Genomic DNA, 22,768 nt, shown 5'->3' on the forward strand with positions numbered 1-22,768 from the left:
TTCTCAGGAGGGAGGGTGAGCAACCAGATGTCGTGGTCTACGGGGGACCAATGAGGTGGACAGGAAAATGGAGGAGGTCCTGCAAAGAGAAATTAGAGAAATAGGTGCAAAGTTGAAAGACAGGACCTCCAAGGTTGCAATCATAGGATTGTTACCAGTGCCACGCCCTAGTGAGGCTAGAAATAGCAGGATCATGCAGCTAAACACGTGGCTAAGGCAATGGTGCAGGAGGGAGGGCTTCATGCTTCTAGACAATTGGGCTTTGTTCCAGGGAAGGTGGGACCTGTTCCGACGGGACGGTTTGAGCCTGAACTGGAGGGGGACAAACATTCTTGCGGGTAGGTTTGCTAATGCTGCTCCGGGGGGTTTAAACTAGATTTATCATGGGGAGGGGAACCAGAGCGTTAGAACAGATAGTGAGGTGGATGAAGAAAAAGGTCATGTGAGGACTGCAAGTATAAACAGAAATCAAAGGTTTTTACCTGCTAGAAATCTCAGGTGCATCTATTTCAATGCAAGGAGTATTGCAGGAAAGACAGATGAGTTGAGGGCGTGGATTGGCACGTGGGATTACTACATTATTGCTATTAGTGAGACTTGTTCCGGGAAAGGCAGTACTGGCAGCTTAATATACCAGGGATACTTTGTTTCAGACGTGATAGAGGGGGAGGAGTGGCGTTACTAGTCAGGGAAAGTATCACAGCTGTGCAGAGACATGACAGCTAATAGGGTTGTATTATAGACGGCCCAATAGTCAGAGAGAATTGGAGGAACAAATCTGCGGTGAGATAGCAGACAGATGTAAGAAACAGGAAGTTGTGATTGTAGGGGATTTTAACTTTCCAGATATTGACTGGGACTCCCACACAGTGAAAGGGCTGGATGGCTTGGAATTTGTCAAATGTGTTCAGTAAAGATTTCTAAATCAATATAGAGGTACCAACGAGAGAGAATGCAATACTTGATCTCCTCTTAGGGAACCAGACAGGTCAGGTGACAGAAGTATGTGTAGAGGAGCATTTTGGGTCCAGTGATCATAAAGTCATTAGTTGCAAGTTACTTATGGATAAGGACAGGTCTGGTTCTCGAGTTGAGGTTCTAAATTGGAGAAAGGCCAATTTTGTGGAAATGTGGTAAGGCTGTGGATGTTGTCTACATGGACTTTAGTAAGGCCTTTGACAAGGTCCCACATGGGAGGTTAATTCAGCTGGTTCAGACACCAGGTGTCCATGGAGAGGTTGTAAACTGGATTCGAAATTGGCTGTGTGGGAGAAGACAGAGTGGTAGTGGATGATTGTTTTTCAGACTGGAGGCCTATGACTAGTGGTGTGCCTCAGGGATCTGTGCTGGGGCCATTGTTGTTTGTGGTCTATATCAATGATCTAGATGACAATGTAGTACATTGGATCAGCAAGTTTGCTAATGACACTAAGATTGGAGGCGCTGTGGACAGCGAGGAAGACTTTCAAAGCTTGCAGAGCGATCTGAACAAAATCGAAAAATGGGCCAGAAAATGGCAGATGGAACTTAATGTAGACAAGAGTGAGGTGTTGCATTTTGGAAGGGCAAATCAAGGTAGGGCATACACAGTAAATGGTCGGGCACTGAGGAGTGCGGAGGAACAAAGGGATCTGGGAGTTCAGATACATAATTTCCTGAAAGTGGCGTCGCAGGTAGACAGGGTTGTAAAAAAGGCTTTTGGTATCCTGGCATTCATAAATCAAAGTATTGAGTTCAGGAGTTGAGGTGAGGTTGTATAAGACATTAGTGAGGCCAAATTTGGAGTCTTGTTTGCAGTTCCGTTCACCTAACTATAGGAAGGATATCAGTAAGACTGAAAGATTGCAAAGGAGATTTACTGGAATGTTTTCGGGTCTTCAGGAGTTGAGTTACAGGGAAAGATTGAACAGGTTAGGACTTTATTCTTTGGAGCGCAGAAGAATGAGGGGAGATTTGATAGAGGTTTACAAAATTGAGGGGCATAGACAGAGTTAATGCGAATAGGCTCTTTCCACCTAGATTAGGAGAGATAAGTACGAGAGGACATGGATTTAGGGTGAAAGGGGAAAGGTTTAGGGGTAATATTAGGCGGAACCTTCACTCATCGTGGTGGGAGTGTGGAATGGGCTGCCATCTGATGTACTGAATGTTTGCTCACTCTTGAGTATTAAGAATAAATTGGATAGATACATGGACGGGAGAGGTCTGGAGGGTTATGGACTGGGTGCAGGTAAATGGGACTAGCGGAATAATATTTCGGCACAGACTAGAAGGGCCGAATGGCCTGTTTTCTGTGCTGTAGTGTTCTATGGTTCTTTGGTTCTCAAAGGCAAAAAAGCTCTCCGGACTTAAAACGTACAAATCTGTGAGTTAGTTATTACCTTGTAGACCAAATATGTGTAAAAATTAAAGAATTTCACGTTTATTAACCACCTGCAGTCGGAAGTTAATCATTGAGAAATTCTTCAGCTTCATCCACAGCTTTCTTAAACCACTAACGTGATTTGGCAGGGAGTACAATCCTCAGGCGAGCTGGAAACAGCAATGCAGGCTTTGATAAAGCCGCGACATATTCGGTTTATAACTTCTGGACTGTAATCTTCAACCAGATGAAACTAACAATCTTTGTATTGGATCATTCCTTGACGACGAGCAATCCCAATCAAATGCTCTTTAGTACTCACATAGTGGAATCTTAATCCTGGCCGTGGTTTTTGCTCTGCCGGAGGTTTTGGTCTTAACTCTCGGTGAATACGATCAAGTATGGGGCGTACAGAGAAAACTTCAGAGCCAAACACATCGATCAGAATTTTGGAAAAAATAATTAAATAGGATTACCAGTTTCGACATCTTCGCGACGGCCAATGATCCGCAAATTGTTGTTCCGACTTCGACTTTCTTAATCAATCATCTTCTGTCGGTGCTGTTTCAGTATTTGGGTAGTGGAAGTTAATTCCTTTTCCAATAAGCTCAGTCTGCTATCTCTCTCGTTGCCGGCTTCATCCAATTCAGCAATTAATTTCAGTGAATAACTTTTTCCTGTTTAAGTGTTGTTAGTCTGTCTTCAATCTCCTTTAACAGCGTTTCCAAAGTGGAACATTTCTGGTCAAGTTTCTTATCCGGCAGTTTAGAAATAGCTTCCAAAGTAAGTTGAGGATCCACATTCCCCTTGTTTTCAGCTGCAGCTTTAGCTCTGGCATTGATTTCCGGCAGTTAAAAATCAAAATCCAATCTTACAAAAAGTAATATGGAAGTCTTGTTAATACTTTAGCACAGGTAATTATAGGGTGGTGAACAAGAAATCAAAAAGTGAGTGGAGCAGTGCCAAAATGCAACCTACTCCATCTAGCGCCACCAAGAGAGTCTGTCTAATTCTTCTGTGTAGTGGTTTAACAGCCAGGCACATGATAGCTGCAAATAGAGTTCGAAGGGGACTCTGGTGCAAAAGTGAGAATCAAAAAGATACGGAGGTGGAAAACCGGAGAAAAATCGATTATTTTGTTGTTCGTTCTATTGGGCAATTTCATATTTTTGTGCATACCCTGTGGATACTCAATGAACTGGCAAGCGGTGAATTATTCCTATACAGACAAAAACATGAATACCCCGATATATATATTTCAAAATTGTGGTACGATGTTAACGTCTCTCAGTACCCGCACCAACACCTACATCTATGGACTGACACAGAGGAAGTTCAGGGAAGAGCTGAAAAATGGCGTCAAGTATGTGTTGACATTAAATTAATTGCTATGTAAGTAACAGGAATGCCTTCTGAATGTTACTTGGTTGAATTTTCAAATACGCATTCTTAATGCTTTATAGTATTTGTAAGCATTCCATAAACCCAGGAATGTAGATAGCTGGCAATCAGTGTCCCACTGCTGAAGTTAAAACAGTATAAGCAGTTGGATTAACAGGGCATACTGGATATGTCGACGAAGTAATTATAACATTGGTAACCTTGACGTTCTCCGACGGTGCACGTAGGGAAGAGGTGAGGAATGATAAAGGCATCCATGCTGGGAGAATTAATACTCGCACTTACAACACTTTATGGCCGAATTATTTACTGGGGAGCATTGATTGACGTCAGCAAAATTGTGCTTTTTTAAGAATTATGTAATAACAGACATACAGAATTTGTTCCTTTTGTGGGTTTCAAGGCCCCACGTGATCACTGTCTAATCCTATTCATTCCTCCATGAACTATGATTTTTCAGTCCAATTGCTTAGTTAGATTTCCCTGAAAGATCAAAATCTCCTGTAAATTAATTACTTGCAACTGAACATGGATACAGCCTTTGTCCATTCTCTGGGTACCCTGTTTTGCTATTCGGGTTATTGGATTATTTTCCTCAGCTATCTCTGCTTACCCATCTCCAGACAACAACTACGTTATTTAAAGAACATTGACCATGGTGAAAATAAAGTAGCGAGATAAATTTCTCAGGAATGTGCCAATAATGTCAACCAACACTCTCCTAATAGAGACGGAGATAATGATCATGCAGGTTTGATGATACAATGATGAAACCGTTCTTGTGCATTTTTCATATGATATTTTGGCAGTCATATCGGGTCTTCAGGTGTGGATAAATAATTATGATTGCTCACTCACTCGAGGGGAACAGAATCGCACCCGTTCACTGTGTTCCTGTAGTTTCAGTGAACTGCGAGTATGTGATGGGGCGCTGCGGAAGCGATCTTCATCAGTTTCAATGCTAGAACTTGCAGCGGGTTGTATTAAGGGCTAGGTCAGGTCCATATGATTTGTCTACCTCTTAGTATGCCTAACCTTTCCCCTCAGTTAACGGTCAGAGTTATCTCTAAGTCGCACACAACACTGAGATGGAAATATACCACCAACCCTTCATCGACACTGTGTACTGAGTGCAGGAATTCCTACACTATGCGAGAAACTGAGTATCAATTATCTCAGCAATCCCATCATAAAATCAGCCCCTCTGCGAGCAACGATCCAGAGTACCTGCGGATACAGGTAATTCAAAATAAGAAAAGAGGCTGCTGAAATACTCAGCAAATCCGGCAGCATCTTCCAAAAGAGAAACGGTTCATGTCCCAAAATACGATGCTCTGCCTTCACTCCTTCGCCCAAACACCTAACTCCTGTTCATTCCATGCAGGGAACACTCAGGCTTGAATGCCAGAGTTGGATAAACAATGGCCATGCTGGACAAAACTAGTGCAAGACGGAAGATTTTGACATACCTCGTGTAACCTCGGTCTTGAAAAAATACGTTGTGGAAAACAGCCATCAGGAAAAAGAAAGATCTGCGTATCACAAGCAGATAATACTGAAGTACGCCATTGAGCTTCGGGGTGGAGACTTACTGGGAATTCCGACTGCTGAAATAACGGGATCATAAATGTGTTGGATGTGCAGTGTTCTCATCATTGGGAGTCATGCTGGATTCTGATCCTCTCTCAACGGCAGTTCCGACAGGCGCTCTAACTAGATGCATTCCATGGATTCCACATTTATTGAGGTGAAAATGTATTCCCCTAGCAATGATATATCCTTGATCATTAGTTCTTGAACGGAATTACATCACGTCAACGAAGGCATTATTTCAGGAAGAATGACTATGGTGAAAATAATGTGATGGGTTTAATATAGATATCGATAATGTTAATACAGATATAAATGACGTCAGCCAACAGTTTCCCAGAAGTTACTGAGGTCAAGAATGATACCGAATTGATAAAACGATGCTGGGTTACTCCTTTAACAATTTCCATGCAATGATCTGACCGTCATCTCGACTGATAACCGATTGATACATAACAATAATTGCAAACACTGATTCGGAGCAGGCACAGGGGCAACAGCCTCTCACTGAATCCCTGCAGTTTCACTGAAGTGCAAGTTTCCGATACGCGTATTCCAAAAGGCAGTTCCTCAATTTTCACTCTGAATATTTATGGGTTTTTACTCAGGGCTGGAAAAGGTGCATGTCCAATTAACATTCCCTCCAAAATGTTACTGCCGTTCACCTGAACGTACCCATCAGACAACGGCCAAAGTGGCGGATTGGAGGAAACCGTGCAGATATTGCAACTCGGTAAGGGTTTTTGAAAGGATGTGAAGGAATACATTTACACTTGAGTTTCTCTTCATCGGTAAATATAAGTGACATGGGCTTTGTAAAGCTCTGTGCAGTTAGGACATTTGCAATCCCAGGAATTTAAGCCATCGTAAGCGGCCTGCGGGCTCGCAACATTCAGGAGAAGGCAGATAGATCACTAGAACAGGCAAGAGCATGGTGGACGAGATTCTAAGCAACGAGGTGTGCTGGAATTAATTCAGTTTTGAAACATTACAAGTGTCCATCTATATCCAATGATAGTGGTTGTGTGCAAGCATTTGCTGGCAAGACAGTTTAACCAGAACGAATAATAATGTACATGGGAGGTTTCTGCAAAATACACGAGCTGCGAAAAACAAACATTCAGAGTTTGAGCCCGAACACATATCAAAACACACTTCACTGAGCATGACTTGAAGGGATCAAATCAAAGGGGTGGGGTGGGGAGGGGAATTCTCTTTGCTGTATGGAGTCACGCGTCAGACAGAAGTTCGCTGACAATTGCACATTATTTGTCCGTTCACAACTCTTCAGAAATTTCACTGCAGGTACGTGGGATCAGAATCAACAGTCCTGGAACGCCGTGCTGAACAACACAGTGGGAGTGCACTCACTTGAAGGCTGCATCTCTTGTGACATCATTTCGCTATCACTCTTCCAAATGAAGAGCAAATAGTAGAGAGAGCCTGACCACTATCTTCTCAATTAAATTGACGATAAGCACCGAGAGGAGACTGCACCCTAAACACTTCCTCAAGGGCAATTGAGAATTGTCACCCAATAGATAGCGCGTCACGCGATTTTCTCCAGGGCAACTGAAGATGAACACCCAATAGATGAAGCCTCTCCAACATGTTCCCAAGGACAAGTAAGAAGCGGAGTACAATGATTGGTTCCTCAGCTCCTCTTTCCCAACGACAAATTAGAGTTTGGTATCTGCCACAGCAAAGTTCGGGTGAATCAACCAGTTGGGTTTTCTATTACTTGGCGAAGTTCAAGTCACCAACTGCTACTTCCTCGACCATTCCTGAAGTGTCACCTGTTCGCCCGTCAAGATGGTTCTCTAAATATTGTTATCTCAAACGTACACAGGTCTCCGTCTGCCTACGTTAGGGATGCCATTCTGAGAAATAATTTTACCTGCTTTTTACATGGACAGGCACGATGGTGTAGCGATTAGTGTCACGCTGTTATAGCGCCAGCATCCTGGGTTCAATGCCGGCCACTGTTAGTAAGGAGTTTGTATGTTCTCCCTGTGACTGCGTGGGTTTCCAGATGCTGCAGTTTCCTCCCTCATTCCAAAGACGAACGGGTTAGGAAATTGCGGGCATGCTATGTTAGCTCCCGAAGCATGGCGACACGCTTGCGGGCAGCCCCCAGATCAGTCAACGCAAAAAGATGCATTTCACTGTATGTTTCGATGTACATGTGACAAATCAAAATTTTATCTTATCTTCTATTAACAAATTGGTTGAGAGCGTCTGTGCCATTATTGGGAAGTTTGCCGTCGACACCAACATCGGTGGTGTGGTGGACAGGGAAGAAGCTTGTCTCAGGTTAACTGGATCGAGGTCAACTGAGAAAGTTGGCAAAGTAAGAGCATGTGGAATTCAATTCTGACAAGTGCGCAGTGATGCAATGTGGGAAGCTCAATCGGGCCCTGACTTTTTCAGCAAATGACAGGGGCATGGGGTGTGTTGCATAACAGAGACACCAACGGGTAAAAGTCCAGAATTCTCTGGAAGGAGCGATACAGGTAGATAAGTCGGGTAAGGTGTTTGACATTCTTGCCTTCAGCGGACAGGACACTGGGATCAAAAGCTGGTACCTCGTCTTGTACCTGCAGCAGCAATACTGTGTGCAGTTCTGCCCGGCATACACTAAGAAGGATGCAATTAAGCTAGAGAGTTCGTAGAAAAGATTCACTGGGATATTCTATGGACTGGAGGGACTGAATTATCAGGATAAACAGAATAGGCTGAGGCGAAGGAGATTGAAGGGTGGCCTTATGGAAGTATACCAAAACATCACGAGCATAGATAAGGTACACGATCACAGTCTTTATTTTTCCCAGTGTGAGAAGGTAAAGTTCACAGCTTCCATATGAGAGGGTGAAGAATGAAAGGAGTCTCACAGCCAAGTTTTCCTCAAGAAGGTACTGGGTATATGGAAGAAGCTGCCAAAGCGATGTGACAGAACCGAGTACAGTACTATTTTAAAGGCATTTGGACAGGTTAATGGACAGGAGGGATATCGGCCAAATGCAGGAAAATGAGTCGCTCAAGGAGGCAGCTTCACAGGTACGGACGAGATGGGCCTAGGGCTCTGATCACATGCTGTATCGCTCTATTACTCCATGTATCTACGCTATTGGACTTCATGACGGCCAAGCAGCGCGAATTCCCATCATCCAGAAGCAGGCCATACGGAGCTAGTTGTTCATTCTGACCAAAATACCATTCGAAGTATTTGCCGTTTGCCGACCTTTGATCCATATTACTCTAAACATTTTCTGTTCTTGTACCCGTCCAAATGCTTTTTAAACTTTGTAATTGTATCGGCCTCTACCACCACATATGGCAGCTCTCCACCCTCTGCGTCAGAAACGTGTTCCTCAGATGCCCTTTTAGCCACTCCCGTTTTGCTTAAAACTCTGTCTTCCAGCTTCAGCCTCCCCTACCCTGGGGAAAAGACTGTGAAGGTGTACCCTACCTATGTCCCTCATTCCGTACAAAACTCTATGAAGTTACCCCAAGACTCTTTCCCTCCAGGGCAAGCAACCTCAGCCTCGCCGAAATCTCATAGCTCAAGCCCTCCTGTTCAGGCATCATCCTTGTGCATCTTTTCTGAAGCCTTTCGAGCTTAACCACCTGTTTCCTGTGGTTTGCGGACAATACTGCAAATGCATCAAACCAACGTTTCGACCAAGTTGCAAAAGCTGAGTTCACTTGGAATAATGTCTCGCACTCTTGTCTGCACATTAATACTCCTACACCTTTTCAATTCAAATTCGTGAGGTATCCTTGCCGCGTCAAGGCTGAAGAACGGGCTGCAGAAGTGAGTGTACAATGATGTCTGCTGTGCTCAGTTAACATATCGTTCTGCGTTTTTTTTAAAACCTGCATGTAAAATGAGTGCACGTTCTGCGAGTTTACAAGCATCAAAATGACTTACCCGTTCTGCCTCTCACCCAGATCGGAAATCGTCGTCTTCCATCCCAATCGGACCAAACAGCAAAGGCCGAAGTAGAGGCAGGAAATTGAAATGGCAAATATGAGTAACAAGCAATGAAATTTTTTTTCGATCCATAAACGAATTACAAGATTCAGTTCATGTTCCACATGGATGTAGGCTTTCCTGGAATATCAGCTGCACGGTCAACCACATGTTGATAGATCAGATTATCATAAAAAGTCAAATCAGATTCAAAATCAACTAATAGTACCTGCGATGTTTCAAGTGAAATGTACCCAACTTTCACCAGAGGATTTTTCGAATGAAGTAACAAATCTGGTGCAACTCCCTTGTCTGGAAATCCTCCACGCTTTTTAAAAATTTATTAACCCATACAACAAATACATGCTGTATTTCATTCGTCAGCTCCTCTCTTAATGTCCTTTGGATGAGGACTTAAAGAAGAGTGTCGTTGCAGAATTCATAAATCACTGACGTAATCATGTTTGGGGTGTGACATAAACTGGGGTACAAAAAAAAACCGAATGTTGGCAACTCGCCGATAAAAGTACAGCAAAACATTTGTTACCCAGAAAAAATACGACGATGGAGTTTATACGAAGGAGGAAAACAGCACAGTTGTTTCGGTTTTCCTTCTATGACCCTTATTACACTGTCCACTGATGTCCTGGAGTCCACGACAGCCTGCTCTGGGCGTGATGCGTCTGTCAGAGCACTGAACAGCAAAAGAAAAGGAAATAAACGCGGTTAACGTGCAGTGAATAAAGCCAAATACAACACAAACTGTGAGATGCAGACACTTTATTTCAGGGCACTACACCGGGGAATACAGACTCAAATATACATAGAGTTATACAGCACCGAATCAGACCCTTCGGCCCAAATCGTCAGCCTGCACCAAATTGCCTATCTGTACGGATACTATTGGCCTGCGACTAGCTAACATCCGTCAAAACATGTCCTCTCAATGGACTTGCCCAGATGTCTTGCGGAAGAAGTATTGCACCCGCCTGTCTACCTCCTCTGTCAGTTAGTCCCAGATACCACCTCCCTCTGTGTTACACAGTTGCCTCTCATATCCCCTGCCTCTCCCCTCTGTCGTGGATTACCGAGATTCGTGAATGACCAGGAGACGCAGAGGATTCTTCAAGAAGTTGAACATTTATTTGCAAACAAAGGCTGTGACGGTCGGACAGTCACTGATCGCCCCCGAACTCAGCTCACGGCCCCCTTCATAGTACAAGAGCACGTGACTTCAAGTATCCAAGCACAAATAGCAGAAATAAAAAGCAGGACCGAATGGCCGAAAAAACAGAACCACATGGCCGCACAAGGTATAATTAGATTGCCGCATCCTGCCTGGCGGACAAGATGTAAGATCTCACCAGATCGAAAGACATCATCATATACGGCGCACTCAGTTATCAACAGAACATTAGTTACCCAGAAGAACATTCTCAATTAGCTTTCGCATTTCTCCCATAATCCCTAGTTATCTAGCCATCTTGGGTACAGAGCAGATTATGAGTGTCCATGTGTGTGCAGCTATTTCCCATATATTCTATATACCCTCCTTTGAGACCTAACGGTCTCACATAGAGAGAGAATTCAAAGGGCACAACACCTAGAGACTGAGGCCAATCTTCCCTAAACACGGATATTATACACCTTTTCATTCACGGCCCCATGAGTTCACTCTCTATTTCCTGAGCCATGGGGCCAAAAAGCCGTCTCACCATAACGGAGACGGTGGAAAAAAGGCCCTCACAGACTATTTTCAACACAGACATAGTTGTCTTCTGCAGTGCTATCATAATCATTCGGCACGTAGCCCCGACTCACATCATAGATTGTTGTTGCTAATTCCTTCTCCGGGTTCGACTCAGCCAGTGACAGAAGCATCGGAAACTGTTTCGTCGTGGCTCGCACTAAAAGGGACATAGAAAGAAGCAGCACAACACACTTGTAAAAATAAGCAGTATAATACCCACGACCATTGCAATTTCAGATAGCCAGGCCACCCAACCGCCTAGTTTGCTCTCCAGCCAATAAAAGAACTGATGCGCAAACCTCGCATTCTGTCTGACCCCTATCCCCAAATTTTTTCAGTTTATTTAATCTCTTTAGCAAAGGATCCCTCTGGGCTGGTGTTATTTGGTATAATGGTGCAACAAATTCTCCAAACAGTACACAGGCACCTCCTTTTTCCGCCAATACCCAGTCTTATGCCTATCTGTTTTGCCATGGCAGTTTGCTGGTTGCGTCCAATTGCTCTCCCAACACGGAGACGGCATCTTCAGTGCAATTGATAAATCGCTGTTCCCCAGTTACCCAATAAATGTATTTTATCCATTCCGTGTTTTTTTACTGGCCCCAATAACAACACCAATACCAGGGATTACTAGGGTTAGGATTTTTTATCAGTGTTTTAAAAGTTCTTAGCGGTCGATTGGGGGATGGACTGCGCAGGCGCGACGCGGGCAGTTGAAAAAGGGGGAGAAGAAAAAAGAAAGAAAAACCGGAGGCTTCTTGGGCTTCACTTCGGAGCAGATAAGTTTTTCTTTTTATTAAGTTTTAAGTGGAAGACTTTGTTTTTAATAGGGTTATATTTACTAGGGTTAGGATTTTTTTTATCAGGGTTTTAAAAGTTTTTAGCGGTCGATTGGGGGATGGACTGCGCAGGCGCGGCGCGGGCGGTTTGAGAAGCCGACTGCCTATAGAGCAGGCAACGTCGGAGCGGGCAGCGTAGTGACTGGCAGCAGAGTTCTGGGCTTTGGCTCAAGGGGCTTCGGCGAGCAGAGGCTGAGGAAGAGCTATCACCCTGAGAGGTAAGGCCGGTAAGTTCCTTTAAGTTAATTAAAGTCGGATTGGGTAATGAAGGCAGCAGCTCGGGCAGTTGTGTGCTCCGAATGCAGTATGTGGAAGTTAGGGACAGCACGCTTGTCCCTGATGACTACACCTGTAAAAGGTGCATCCAGCTGCAGCTCCTGGCAAACCGTGTTAGGGAACTGGAGCTGGAGCTGGATGAACTTCGGGTCATACGGGAGGTGGAGGCAGACATAGATAGGAGTTTCAGGGAGATAGTTACACCTAAAATTCAGGAGGATGGTAGCTGGGCGACTGTTAGGAAAGGGAAGGGGATTAGACAGAAGGAGTAGAGCACCCCTGTGGTCGTTCCCATCTACAACAAGTATACTGTTCTGGATACTGCTGGTGGGGACGACCTACCAGGGACAAGTTGTAGTGGTCGAGTCGCTGGCACCGAGGCGTGACCCTCATCTAAGATAGGAAGGAGGGTAAAGAGGAGAGCAGTAGTGATAGGGGATTCGATAGTTAGGGGGACAGATAGGAGCTTCTGTGGGACAGATCGAGAATCCCGGATGGTCTGTTGCCTCCCTGGTGCCAGGGTCCGTGAAATCTCAGATCGAGTTCTTGATATTCTCAGGAGGGAGAGTGAGCAGCCAGATGTCGTGGTCCATGTTGGGACCAATGACGTGGATAGGAAGAAGGAGGAAGTCCTGCAAAGAGAGATTAGGGAGCTAGGTGCAAAGTTAAAGGACAAGACCTCCAAGGTTGCAATCTCAGGATTGCTACCAGTGCCACGGGCTAGTGAGGCTAGAAATAGGAGGATCATGCAGCTAAATACGTGGCTAAGGATTTGGTGCAGGAGGGAGGGCTTCATGTTTCTGGATAATTGGGCTTTGTTACAGGGAAGGTGGGATCTGTTCCGGTTTACACATGAACTGGAAGGGGACTAACATACTTGCGGGTAGGTTTTCTAGTGCTGCTTCGGTGGGTTTAAACTAGATTTTCAGGGGGAGGGGAAGCAGAGTGTTAGAGAAGAAAGTGAGGAGGAAAATGATCGTGCGAGGTCTGCAGGCATGGACAGAAATCAAAGGTTTGTACATGATAGTAATGTTCTCAGGTACATCTATTTCAATGCAAGGAGTATTGTAGGTCAGGAGGATGAGCTTAGGGTGTGGACTGACACGGGGGATTACGATGTTATTGCTATTAGTGAGACATGGTTGAAGGAGGGGCAGGACTGGAAACTTAATGTTCCGGTCTTCGGTTGTTTCAGACGTGATAGAGGGGGAGGGATGAAAGGGGGAGGAGTGGCATTACTGGTCAGGGAACAGATCACAGCTGTGCGTAGACAGGACAACCCGGAGGGCTCGTCTACAGAGGCCATATGGGTGGAGCTGAGGAAAGGGAAAGGTGTGGCCACACTAATAGGTTTGTATTATAGACCGCCCAATAGTTAGAGAGAATTGGAGGAACAAATCTGTAGGGAGATAGCAGACCGATGTAAGAAACAGAAAGTTATGATAGTAGGGGATTTTAACTTTCCACATATTGACTGGGATTCCCACATTGCGAAAGGGTTGGATGGCCTGGAATTTGTCAAATGTGTTCCGGAAAGTTTTCTAAATAAATATATAGAGGTACCAACGAGAGAGAATGCAATACTTGATCTCCTATTAGGGAACCAGGCAGGTAAAGTGACAGAAGTATGTGTAGGTGAGCATTTTGGGTCCAGTGACCATAATGCAATTAGATTCAAGATAATTATGGATAAGGATATGTCTGGTCCTCGAGTGGAGGTTCTAAATTGGAGAAAGGCCAATTTTGTGGAAATGAGAAAGGATCTAGGTAGGGAGGATTGAGATAAGTTAGTTTCTGGCAAGGATGTTCTCAGTAAATGGAAAGCCTTCAAAGACGAAATTTTGAGAGTGCAGCGTTTGTATGTCCCTGTCAGGATTAAAGGCAAGGGTAACAAGCATAGGGAACCTTGGTTTTCAAGGGATATTGGTGAGCTGTTGAAGAAAAAGAGAGAGGTGTATAGCAGGTATAGGCAACTAGGAACGGATGAGGTACTTGAAGAGTATAGGAAATGTAACAAAATACTAAAATGGAAATCAGACAGGCAAAAAGAAGTCATGAAGCTGCTTTGGCAGATAATGTGAAGGTAAACCCAAAGGGTTTCTACAGGTATATTAAGAGAAAAAGTTTAGTAAGAGACAGAATTGGTCCCCTAGAAGATCAGAGTGGTCGTATATGTGTGGAGTCTCAGGAGATGGGGGAGGTCTTAAACAGTTTTTTGCATCAGTATTTCCTCAGGAAACTGGCAGCGTGGATATGGAAGGAAGGGAAACAAGCACTAGTGTCATGGAACATATAGAGATTAAAAAGGAGGAGATGCTTGCTGCCTTACAGCGAATAAAGGTAGATTAAACCCCAGGGCCTGACAAGATATTTCCTCGGACATTGAGAGAGACTAGTGTAGAAATTGCAGGGGCCCTGGCAGATATATTTAAAATGTTCTTAGCAACGGATACGGTGCCAGAGGACTGGAGGATAGCTCATGTTGTTCCATTGATTAAGAAAGGCTCGAAGAGTAAACCGGGTAATTACAGGCCAGTGAGCCTGACATCAGTAGTGGGTACATTAATGAAGGTTTTCTGAGAGATAGGACGTATAAGTATTTGGACAGCCAAGGGTTGATTAAGGATAGTCAGCATGGCTTTGTGCGTGGTAGGTCGTGTTTAACGAATCTTGTGGAGTTTTTTGAGGAGGTCACTAAGAACGTAGATGAAGGTAAGGCTGTGGATGTTGTCTACATGGACTTTAGTAAGGCCTTTGACAAGGTCCCACATGGGAGATTAGTTCAGTAGGTTCAGTCAATGGGTATCCATAGAAAGGTAAACTGGATTCGAAATTGGCTGAGTGGGAGAAGACAGAGAGTGGCTGTGGATGGGTGTTTCTCAGATTGGAGGCCTGTGACTAGTGGTGTGCCTCAGGGATCTGTGTTGGGTTCATTGTTGTTTGTTGTATATATCAATGATCTAGAAGATAATGTGGTAAATTGGATTAGTATGTTTGCGGATGACACTAAAATTGGAGGTGTAGTGAACAGCGAGGAAGGCTTTCAAATATTGCAGAGGGATCTGGACCAAATGGAAAGATGGTCCAGAAAATGGCAGATGGAATTTAATGCAGACATGTGTGAGGTGTTGCATTTTGGAAGGGCAAATCAAGGTAGGTAATACACAGTAAATGGTAGGGCACTGAGGAGTGCGGAGGAACAAAGGGATCTGGGAGTTCAGATACATAATTCCCTGAAAGTAGAGTCACAGGTAGACAGGGTTGTAAAAAAGGCTTTTGGCATCCCCGGCATTTATAAATCAAAGTATTGAGTATAGGAGTTGTAATGTTTTGGTGAGGTTGTATAAGTCATTGGTGAGACCAAATTTGGAATATTGTGTGCAGTTCTGGTCGCCGAACAACAGGAAGGATGTCAATAAGGTTGAAAGAGTGCAGAGGAGATTTAGAAGAATGTTTCCGGGTCTTCAGGAGTTGAGTTACAGGGAAAGATTGAGCATGTTAGGACTGTATTCCTTGCAGCGGAGAAGAATGAGGGGAGATATGAGGGGAGAGAGGTTTAGAAAATGATGAGTGGCATAGACAGTTAATGCAAGTATGGTCTTTCCACCTAGATTAGGAGAGATAAGTACGAGAGGACATGGCTTTAGGATGAAAGGGGAAAGGTTTAGGGAGAACAATAGAGGGAACTTCTTCACAAAGATTGGTGGGAGTGTGGAATGGGCTGCCATCTGATGTGGTAAATGCGGGCTCGCTCTTAACTTTTAACAGTAAGTTAGATAGATACATGGACGAGAGAGGTCCGGAGGGGTATGGGCTGAGGGCAGGTAAATGGGACTAGCAGAATAATGTTTCGGCACAGACTAGAAGGGCAGAATGACCTGTTTTCTGTGCTGTAGTTTTCTATGGTTTTATGGATTATCGATTCCCATCCAGCCGTAATCTCGTTCCTTGCCTTAAATTCATTGGGGATACCCCTAGGTTGGCCTATACTATCAATGCGAACTGCTGGGTCGGAGGTGTATTCTCTATGGCTACTTTGTAACGTCTGCTGTGTGGAGTGTCCATTTCTAAACCTGGAGACAAAGCAAGTGGCTGCAGTAGCATGACGCAAGTGCAAATACCATCCCATGCAAGCGGAAAAGTCGGTCTCAACCCCTCCCCCAGACCGCACAGCCACCAAGTGTCGGCAATGGGATATTCTGGACATCCAGTGCGCCATCAGGTGGCGGGGTACCAACCGTGTGTTTTGCTTTCCCATCCCAAGTAATACTGCAGAGGCCCGTAAAGTAACCAACAGGGACAGTTCCCTTTCGCCTGAAGCATTCGAACTTCAGCCTCTCTGTTAGGTGTACCCTATCCATTGGAAGCATCTAATTATTATAGATGGTTGCCCAGGGCCTACTGTAATTACATTGTTTTAGTGACTGAGGCCTGGTCATTAGCGGAGGACCCTGGTAAACATGCAATAGAAAGGACAGTATGATACTGCCTCAGTACACGACTGGTGGCACGTATTTTTAATCACACAGCGTTTTTTTGATACACAGGTCAAATTCACATTACACCGTCGCTCACATGACCCTCCTATGTTCTTTTACCCATTGCTTGCAGGTGGAGGAATCATATGGCGTAGGTACTATATAATGCTACCTCATCCCCATCCCCACTATCTGGAGAGGGTTTGTGCTCCACAGGCTCATCACGGTCATTCCCAGAACTGTCAGTGATCTCTCATCAGCACTAATGGCAGGGCGTCAACCCAGTTAAGATTACTGCTTGCACAGATCTTATTCATGTTAGCTTTCAAGGTCCCACTAATTCTCCACCATACACTGTGACTGGGTATGATATACGCGTCCAAATCTCTGTCTGATCCTCAGAGTTTGCTACACCAATTTAACCACTTTTTGGATAAAGGCTGACCCATTGTTGGAACTAATCTCCGAAGGTATTCCGAATCATGCAGTTACTTCTTTTGTCAAAAATTTCACTACAGTTCCTGCTACTAAGTCTTTAAAGGGCACCGCTTCTACCCACTTACGAAAACTATCAATCACCACCAGCATGTATCTCATTCCTCTTACTGCCTTTATCATATCCACATAATCAATCACTAAAGGTTTGGATTGTCCTTCGGGTACGGGTATATGGCCTATAGGAGTCTTAATTCCTTTCCTAACGTTGTTTTGTGCACACACCTCACATTGCGACAAAGTGATCTACCAAAGCCTGCAAGTAAGGTGACCAGAAACTTCCCCGCTTGCACAATGGTACAGCCCATGTGCCTCTTAAATGAGGGTGGTCAACAAAGGGGTGGGTGCGACCAACAAACCGTCATCCGTGCTCCATAAGCCTTCCTGGTTCCGCTTGTCTCCTCTTTGTCTCCACATTGTTTGTTCTGCTAGAGTTGCCTCACCTTGCATTTCAATTATGTTCTCCATTACGGTTTCTGGACTCAGACTCACCTGAGGTGCAATAACAGCCAAAATAATCCAGAGGCTCTCCTGGCTGCTTCATCAGCGGCCTGATTTCCCTTTGTCACCATGTCATTTCCCTTCTTATGCGCCTGGCACTTCGTAACAGCCAACGCTTGAGGTTTCATCATCGCTGTTATCAAATCTGGAATTTGCTGACAATGCTGTATAGGGTTTCCATTGCTTTTCTTGAACCATCTTTGTTTCCAGACTGCTCCAAACAAATGACATACTCCATGAGCATATGCTGAATATGTATAGATATCAACTTTCACACCCTCCATCGTCTCACATGCTGCTGTCAGAGCCTTAATCTCCGCTAATTGGGCTGAACAGGGTTGCGGACAAGCTTCCAACCTAAGTGTCTTAAATTGAGACTGATGCTGTTGCACATCGAGAAACCTGCGTGGTCCCCATCGTGGTCCCTGCAGCAGGAGCCGTCCACAAACGAAATCTTTTTATCTTCATCATCCAACGGTTCTGACTGCGTCCGCTCTTAATTTGGCAAATGTCATCGTATCCCTCACACACTCATGGGGCTCTCCTTTATAACCCAGCGGAACATAATCGGCTGTTACCTGTGGTAAACCTTTGTATAGTTATGTCTGGAAATGTCAATAACATCCGAAACGCAACTATCCTGGCTGGCGTCAGTACAAACTTTACCTTTTCCAATAATTATGCTATCTTATGATGCGTGAACAGAATTACTGGATAGCCCATGGACACAGATGATGCTTTCTCATAAGCATAGTGCATTGCTGCCAGTTCCTGATAGCAGGGCGGATATCATTGGGCCATCTCATACAAACTCGCACTGTCGTATGCTATTGGCTGTTTTGTTCTCCCTGTGCCCGTTTCCTGTGTCAGCACTGCCGCAACATAACCTTCCTGTCTGTTAGACACATATAGGTGAAAGATCCTTTCACAATTGGGCAAAGCTAGCGCTGGGGCTGACTGCAATTCCTGCTTAAGTGTGCTGAAGGCTATTTCTGCCTCCTCATTCCACTCGAAAACGCTATTCAGGTCTGTTTGTCCAGCTTCCTTCATTATTTTCCTGAATGGCGCTACAATTTCAGCATATTCTCCAATCCACTCTGAACTGTATCCTGCCATTTCCAAAAATGTCATCATCTACCCTACTGTCTGAGGTTTAGGAGCCTTAGTTATCGCCGCAATTTGATCCGGCGCTACCCAAATATTCTACTTGCCGTTTACAAAATTGCAACTTCTTTCTGGATACTTTATGACCTCCATATGCCAATCTTTCAAATAAGGCCAAGGTATCCCGCTCGCACTGTTACTCGCTTTCGGAGCAAACCAACAAATCAGCTACATACTGTATTCGTGTACTTTCCAATGATATACCCTCTAGATCTGCCTTCAATACCTGGTTAAAGATATGTGACGAATGCTTAAATCCCTGCGGTATCCTAGTATAAGTATACTGGTTACCTCCATAAGTAAAAGCAAATAAATACTGACGCTGCTTTGCCGGGGAATGCTGAAAAAAGCCGAACGCAAATCAATTACCGAAAAACAAACTGCCTCCAGTGGAACATTAATCAATAGCGTATGCGGGTTTGGGACTACAGCTGACCAATCTTCCACAACCTCATTTACTGCTCGCAGATCATGTACCAGTCTCCACTTGGCCTTATATGCTTTCAAGACAGGTAACAGTGGTGTATTACAGGGGCTACTAGTCTTCTCAAGCACTCCTACCTCAAGCAGTCCTTGTATTGTTGGCGCTATTCCCTCTTCTGCTTCTGGTTTCAAGGGATATTGTGGTCTTTTAGGTGGAATCGTTCCCTGTTTTAATTTTATTCCTACTGGGCTTGCTGATCTTACTCTTCCTACATCTGTATCGTACTGTGACCATAAAATGGCTGGCAGCGCCTCCAACCCTTTGTCTTTCCGTTGGCCCTCTTTTTCTATTGGCAGTCATATCTCGTTGAGGGGTCATTTTGATCCCCTTGGGGTTTCCTACCATTTCTGTATCTACTACTACTTTGATATAGTCATTGTTCCCAGCCTTCCAGACCATTGATATCACTGTCTGCCAATGAATAATTGTTCCTGCTTGCTTCACCATGGGTCCCAAATCTTTGGACTGGTATCCCTCATTCACTAACAAAGTTACATGAGGTGCATCTCCTGGCACCCTGTACCATTTCTCCAAAAATGCATTTCCTTTTATTTATAAGGCTGCTCCCTGTCTCCCGATTATTATTGCCTCAACTTTTAAGTGCTGATGGGTCTCTCTATCTTTTTAGACTGGGTCTCATCAAAAATCACTGTACAATGCAACTCCGTCCTGGGCGGCTTGCCCCTAGGTAGTATTGTCAGAGCGACCTTTTCTCCAAGATTCCCAGACTTGGTCTTCTATATCTCCTATCCAATACACATTTGTTCCTCTAGCTTCCTGCCCCACCAGTTGAGTGCTTATTTTTCCCATGCTCAACCCATCTGGGGTGCATTCCAAATTCAATCCCAGTTTTGGCAATGCATCTCTGCCTAGCAGATTGATTGGAGTTCCTTTGGACTCTATAATCGGCAAGACTATTTCGTTGTTCCCCATCTTTAAACTCACTGGAGCTGTAAATCGTGTTAACTGTGCTTTTCCCGAGAACCCTACACTTTTAATCAATTTTCCCGACATGGGAAGGTGGAAGGCATATTGCGGATGTACGCAAGTGTACGTGGCTCCAGTATCTATCATCATTGGTGTTAATTGCCCTTCTAAGATAATCTGAATAATAGGTTCCTCTTCCGCCTCTTGTGTTATCATTGGGTACTGTCCCTTCCCACCCGGGTTCTCTGGGCACTCCTAGCACTTTCCATAGGGGTTCACAGGTCCAGTTTAACCTGCTGGGGCTAGCCCTTGATTGAACTTTTGATCTCTACACATTGATTCCTGCTGAAATGCGCCAGGCCAGGGTTTGTACGGGCAGTCTCTCCTGAAGTTCCCTGGCTGATTACATCCCCAACACAATCCTCCTGTTCCCCTTCTACCTGTTTTTTCACTGGTCCTTTCTGCCCATTACCTCTCTGCCCCCCTCCTTGGGAATTCCAGTCCTGTCTGGGCTGTTGCCTAAATTTGTTTTGCCCCTGATATGGCATTTGCGGAAACGCTCCCCCAAAGACGTTTATTATTGGCATGGGGCTTTCTGGCCCCTGTCTGGCAGTATAACAGGCTCCTCCCTAGTTTGGCTCTTCATTCGTTTCGGTGGTCACAATCTGATCAGTTGTTATTGGCAATATTTTTTGCCTCTTCCTCTCTCTTTCTTTTTAAGCTCCTCGAGCTGCATCTGTGTCAGCTTTCCTTGCACTTTCTCCTCCAGCCTTTTGCTGTCTTTTCGATATTTTTCTACTGCATGGACTACGTGGTCCCTGAATTCTTGGTGCGACATTGACGTCAGCCCTCCCATCTCCTCAAGTCTGGACTTGACATTGGGGGGGGGGGGGGGGGGGGGTGGTGGGCGCATTGCATCCACAATAGCAGTCCGAAACATCGTTGTCATCAACTGATTGCCTTCCACATCTTGCCCTGTTTCCAGTCTCCACTTTTTCAACTGGTTTTCCAGATAAGCTGCTGGGTTTTATGTATCACCCAGTGCGTTCCCCTTCAGAGCTTTGGGATCCATTTTAGGTAGGTAACAGTTTCTGAGGACCCGCCATACCTCTGTCTCACTCGGTCAAAACCTTCACCATAAACCTTTGGATTGTCCAGTACATTTTTTAACCCAGCGGAATCCACCAGTTCTCTCAGTTTTGAGGTTCCCACTACCTTCACTAATAGTGCATTTAAGTCACCCATTGCCAATAATCGTCCTGTGGTCTCGTCCTCAAAGGCTCTTGTCCACTTACCCGCTCCTTCATGTACGCAGGGTAGTGCATTTTTTAGCCCTTCCAGGTCCAGGGTCCCCCAAGGAATGTACTGTTACTGTCCTCCTCCTTTCGGCAATGTTGGCAGCATTCTCCCTCCTCCTCCCCCCGTATACTGGCTTATCGGTTCATAGTCTACCTCCCCATCCTCCTCTGATCCTTCTATTTCTAATTCCTCCCACACTAGTCCTTTGGAGGTTTCTTTTTTTTTCTCGCTTATCTAGTTCCTCCTGCTCCTTCTATCGTCCTCTCTTCTTCCAATTTGGCTCAGCGTGCATTTTATACCATTGGAAATCCTCAAAATCCTTCAGTAATGTTGCTTCCCGCAATTCTTTAACCTCTTACTGTATCTCTAATCTTTGCCTTTCTATTTCCTCCTTTTCCTCTCGGAGCATTCTCTTTTCTGTCTCCCTCCTTTCTCTAAAGTCTTTTTTCGTTCTGTTCATCTTCACGCAATTCTACCTCCCCTTCCATTTCAAACGTTCCTTTCACTAGTGGGCACTGTTTCGGGTTCCCTTTGCCTAGATAGGTAGGGGTTTTTTCTGCCTCTTGCAGGTCTGGATATAGAGTCGACTTTTCCTCTCCCTCCTTTTTTTATGGCGAGCTGTCTCTCTGGCGTCCTCTGCAGTCACTACTGGTGCCTGCTGTGTTTTTCTCAACTTTCTCCCCCAGTCCTAAAAAGTTTTAGTATCTCCGTTCTCTCTTTTGGTTTCTTTTTTCAGATTTGTCTTTTAGTCTGTAATTTTTGATTATTCCTTGCATTTCATCGCACAGACTTACATCAAAATTTCTCCCTTTTGGCCATTTCGTTAATAGATTTTTGGTTCTTTTTTCCCATTTTTCTGAAATTTTTTCGATATCACTTTTAGATACTGGAAATGTGTTGCTCAATATTTCAACTGCAGTTCCTTTTCCCGTCGTGTTGTCTTCTCTGAATTTCACAACTCACTTATCTAATTATTTCTCATTAGTGTTACTGCTTTTCTTATACTAATTCTACGTCTAACCTTATAATTTTGCGACACAATTAGCCGGCTTTTGCATGATTTGGTTTTATTCAATTTATCAGAATATCCTTACCTTTTTGTTCTGCACGTGAAGACCCCTTCCGAGGGCGGTATCCGCAGAACTTATTCTGACCTGTCCGTTCAGCCCCTCGTCTCCTACGAGGCTGTATCCACAGGGACTTTTCCTGCCCTGCCCGTTCAGCCCCTC

The sequence above is a fragment of the Pristis pectinata genome, chromosome 39 (genome assembly GCF_009764475.1).
Source record: "Pristis pectinata isolate sPriPec2 chromosome 39, sPriPec2.1.pri, whole genome shotgun sequence".
In the NCBI taxonomy this organism is placed as follows: Eukaryota; Metazoa; Chordata; class Chondrichthyes; order Rhinopristiformes; family Pristidae; genus Pristis; species Pristis pectinata.